Here is a 5,096-nt window from a genome sequence, read left to right on the forward strand (position 1 = left end):
CTTGAAATTGTTGGGGGCCCTGTGAGGGCTGACTACCTGCGGGGTGGTGGGGGCTAAATATGTTGCCATGACAGCGCAGGCTTTCCAGCGCGTCAAACATTTCTGTCGGCTCTTGGGGGCGATTAGCTACCTCCAGAACTATTTCTAATGCAGTTCTGGTTCGCAGTAGTCGTTCTGGAGGTAGCTGACGCATAAAATGGGCCAGACTACGGGCAAACATGTCGTGATGATCCTCCTGCCGTGCTCTAGATAAATAATCTAGAACTTGCAAATTGATGTTAGACTCGGCAGGAGGCATTGCCCGTCGTCTGGCCCTGCTGGGTAGAGCCAGAGGGGAGGTGGGGGACTCGCCACCAGATGCTGCAGGAGGCCTTGATGTTACTGTGCTGGGTCCAGCTCCACTTTCAGGCTGGGCTGATGTGGTGTCCTCCTCACATGCACCTGATTGGTGTGGGCCCGACTCATCAGCTTCCTCCTCTAGGTTGTCTTCAGTTCTAAAAACAGTAGAAAATGCATAAACATATGTTGAAATTTCAATACTTTAGTTACATTATAAGTACAGATTTAGCAGGAATAACACACACACTCTTTAACTTGAATGTCTATAATAATCATGTTATCTTTAAGCAAAATGGCGCGATAAGCTATTGCATAATGCATTTATAAGCATTTAGTTAGCATCACATGTCACATAAAGCATGTGTATTACCCTGCTACATCTGTAACCTATATGTCTATACCATAAATACTACTCAGATGACCATTTCAGTATGACTATAAAATGAACTTACGGACGCAGCTCCATAACATCGCGCAGGAACATCAGCTGCTCCCTGAAAAGATAGGGCCTTTTCTTGGGGGGACCAGACCCGCTCCGCCCACGATGTTTCATCTCTTTGCGGAACTGGTCCCTGCAGCTCCGCCAACGATTCTTGACCTCCTCAACTGGTAATACAAAAGACATGAAAGGAACAGGTATCAATATCTACATCTATTCATAAAAAATAGTCAATTAACGCCTATATACTAGGAACAATAACGTATAACTACGTCTATATACTAGGAACAATAACGTATAACTACGTCTATATACTAGGGAGTACTGAAAGGCTCAAACATGGTATACATTGTGTACTTACTTAAATTCCTTCTACTTGGGCCTTGTGTCTTCTCCCAGATTGGGGCAAAAAGTTCCTGGGTAATTTCCGATCCAGGCAGCATCCTTTTTGTAGCGGTCCTGGTACTCGGCAGCCCGAAGATCCCAGATGCAGGGCCTCTCCTGCACCAGGACTATCAGCTTTTCTACGTCAATGACGTGTGGTGATTTGGGCATTTTTTTTTCACTCCGCAAGGGCTGGAAAAGTTTGGCAGCAAACTTTCTCCCTCTTCTCAGACACCAAACTGACGCAGATAGACGCAGACAGACGCTAAAAAACGCCTACTTCCTGTCTTTAAATTCTGAAGTGTTGCTTAGTTACAAGCGTGAAAAACGCGACGCAACGCATGGTATCCGGATTTACTGCGTTTTTCTGCCAGCCCCATTCACTTCTATGGGGCCTGCGTCGCGTGAAAAACGCACAATATAGAGCATGCTGCGATTTTTACTCAACGCACAAGTGATGCGTGAAAATCACCGCTCATGTGCACAGCCCCATAGAAATGAATGGGTCAGGATTCAGTGCGGGTGCCATGCGTTCACTTCACGCTTCGCATCCGCACGGAAAAATCGCCCGTGTGAAAGGGGCCTTACCGAGTGTTTTATCATTTAGTATGTACGGGTGACTTGCATTATTCCTTCCCATGTGCATAACTTTACATTTGTCAGTGTTAAACCTCATCTTATCTCCATCTAAACACAAGGCTGATGACTTGGTCTAGTAGAACCCAACCCACAATGGTTCTCTTCCAACTTGCATCTCTCCCAAGCCCAGCAGATTCCCCAGAACTCACCACACAAGTCACTCACCAGTTGGTGGCGGAAATGTTCATGCACACTCTAACACTGTCCAATCAGTGCTTCCAATGTTAAGCTGTGTAGGAACACACCCCTTTGACGTGGGGAATGGTAACACCCATTTATTGATAAATATTCTGGAGGAACATCAGAAGAACGACTCAGCACATTTATGAGAGAGGATGCCCCAGAAACGAAAAGCAAATTTTTTAACTAAAATAGACATTTCAGAACAGCATAGGTGACAGGTCCTTTGTAAAATATATCCCTCTACTAAAATTATTTTTGATTTTACTAAAAGATACTGGCTTCAGATCTACAGTGCTAGAAAGTTTTCACCAGCTGCCACATTTCCAACAAATGACACAAAACAGAATGGCACTTTCCGCCGACGGAACACAACGATGGGGATGTATTGTCATCTCCTCGTAATCATTTATTATAATGCATAAGGATATTCAAGGGTTGGTTTAACATATTAATAGCCCCATAGTGCGATATGAACAGTACTGTCTGCCCTGGGGGTAGCATTGTTTCTGACAGCACCATATGGCCCTCCTGGATGATATTAACAGATATTAAGTATCTGCTCAGTGCATCTTACAACGGAAGCCGCAACATAGCTGACAGCACCATATGGGATAGGAACAAAGAGTGGCCATGTATTGAAAGCTCTCACTTTGGCAACACCATTGTACTTGAAAGCCATATGGTACATCTCAAGAAGTGATAACCATCCTATTCCATATGACTGCTCAGAAATTAAATTTAGAACTGAAGCGACTGATAGAATTGAAGTTCTTTCCGTGCTGTATTTCGATAGATGACAGAGCCCTTCAAGTGTAATAGCTGGATAAACCAAGTTTTTCTTCTGAAAACTCAAGTCAATGGTACTTGCACCATCTTAGCTTTGTAGCAGGAGCAAAAGATCACACTGTAGATATCTCTCATGACCTGAGTACAGTAGATTTCTAAGTTATATGGAGCAATATTATAGATCTCTGCTCATCTTCTGGACCAGAATATTTATGCCAAAGACATACAACATTCTGGAAAAACTTTTTGTGCCTGGACCAGGGGCGTAACAAGCAACCATGGGGATCCATAGAAAAAATTGAAATGAAGCCCCATGCCACCATGACTACTTTCAGCAGCATTTTCAGGAAAGCTTATGATTGGTCTTCTTAATGCACAGAGTTAAGGCAGACATTGATGGTTTAGTACAGGGGTAACGTATGCAGTTATGCAACAACAGTAGATTAGTGTTGATCGAGCATCAAAGTGCTCGGGTGTTCGGGTCGAACACCTCAGGATGCTCAGGTGCTCTACCGAGCACCCGAACACAATGGAAGTCAATGGGAGAAGCATTAAACCAGGCACCCCCTGCTCTGAAGAGGGGAGGGTGTCTGGTTCATAGGAAAAGGTCAGAAATTAATGGAAACACCTCTGAAATGGTTCGTGAACAGCATGGGAAGGATGTCTGGATGCATCTTGGACTCCCAGGTTGCTGCTGGGAACGATGTTGTCCTAGTAGTACGCCACTTTTACAGACTGACAATAATACGCACAAAACCAAAGATAAAATCGATTTTAGAGGAAAAATTGTTAGGAAACATTCTTTCCTGTATATTTACTTGTATATAAAGTGCAAGTGCTGACAAATATTACAAGGAAAAGGCACTCCGATACAACCTGTATATCACATAATGGAGGGCCTTATTCACATTGTGGTACAATTGTTCAGGTAGTGGGACTCCTACACTCATAAAGCCAATGCACTAAGTGAAAGGGCTTCCAAAAATTACAAGGAACCGGCACTCCAATACACCCTCTATTACACATAAAGGAGGGCATCATACACACCCTTGAAAAATTATGATTTAACCCTGCTGGTGATCCTCAAAAACATTAGGAGCAAGGGCCTGCTGGTGACCCTCTAAAACATTACAGGCGGGGGCCTGTTGATAAGTGGACCATCTAAAACATTAAGGGTGAGGGTCTGCTGCAGACCTGACTCTCTAAAACATTATGAGCGAGTGCCTGCTGCTGATCTGAGCATCGTAAAAATTATGGGCGAGTGCCTGCTGCTTAACTAACCATTGAAAAAATTATGGACGAGGGCATGCTGGTGAGCTGACCCTCTAAAAGATTGTAGGTGAGGGCCTGCTGGTGAGCTGACCCTCTAAAACATTATATGCGAGGGCCTGCAAATGAGCTGACTCTTTAAAAGATTATAGGTGAGGGCCTGCTGGTGAGCTGACCAGCTAAAACATTACATGCGAGGGCCTGCAGGTGAGCTGGCCCTCTAAAAGATTGTAGGTGAGGGCCTGCTGGTGAGCTGACCCTGTAAAACATTATGGTTGAGGGCCTGCTGGTGAGCTGGCCCTCTAAAAGATTGTAAGTGAGGGCCTACTGGTGAGCTGACCCTGTAAAACATTATGGTTGAGGGCCTGATGGTGAGCTGACCCTCAAAAACATTATATGTGAGGGCCTGTTGGTGAGCTAACCCTCTAAAAGATTGTAAGTGAGGGCCTGCTGGTGAGCTGACCCTGTAAAACATTATGGTTGAGGGCCTGCTGGTGAGCTGACCCTCTAAAACATTACATGTGAGGGCCTGCAGATGAGCTGGCCTTCTAAAAGATTGTAGGTGAGGGCCTGCTGGGGAGTTGACCCTCTAAAACATTACATGCAAGGGCCTGCAGGTGAGCTGGCCCTGTAAAAGATTGTAGGTGAGGGCCTGCTGGTGAGCTGACCCTCTAAAACATTACATGCGAGGGCCTGCAGGTGAGCTGGCCCTCTAAAAGATTGTAGGTGAGGGTCTGCTAGTGAGCTGACCCTAAAAAACATTATATGCGAAGGCCTGCAGGTGAGCTGACCCTCTACAACATTAGGAGCGAGGGCAGACTAATAAGCATGTTTATATGATGGAAGAGGAGGAGGAAGAGGATGAGAAGAGGAAGATTGAACCATAAACCCTTTTTTGTGGTGGAAGGGGTGCATGGGAATACAGTGTATTCCTTACATTATACAAAGCACATTTAAAGTGCCTTTATGTTCAGCCGCTTTCCTCTGGTGGAGTAGAGAAGTCAGGGGCAATCGAGGCCTTGTTCATTTTTATAAGAATCAACCTGTCAGCATTTTC

At 44.9% G+C, this 5,096-nt stretch overlaps 1 long non-coding RNA gene across 1 annotated transcript; it reads right to left on the reverse strand.

The window, feature by feature from the left end:
* Positions 1 to 391: 391 nt before the first annotated feature.
* On the reverse strand, positions 392 to 1,208 carry LOC122944452. Its single transcript, XR_006391018.1, has 3 exons — positions 1,140 to 1,208; positions 792 to 945; positions 392 to 494 (listed from the first exon to the last, which is right to left on the reverse strand). It is a non-coding gene; the product is annotated as an uncharacterized LOC122944452 (long non-coding RNA).
* Between the last annotated feature and the right edge of the window lie 3,888 nt (positions 1,209 to 5,096).

Source organism: Bufo gargarizans, chromosome 8 (assembly GCF_014858855.1).
Source record: "Bufo gargarizans isolate SCDJY-AF-19 chromosome 8, ASM1485885v1, whole genome shotgun sequence".
Classification (NCBI taxonomy): domain Eukaryota; kingdom Metazoa; phylum Chordata; class Amphibia; order Anura; family Bufonidae; genus Bufo; species Bufo gargarizans.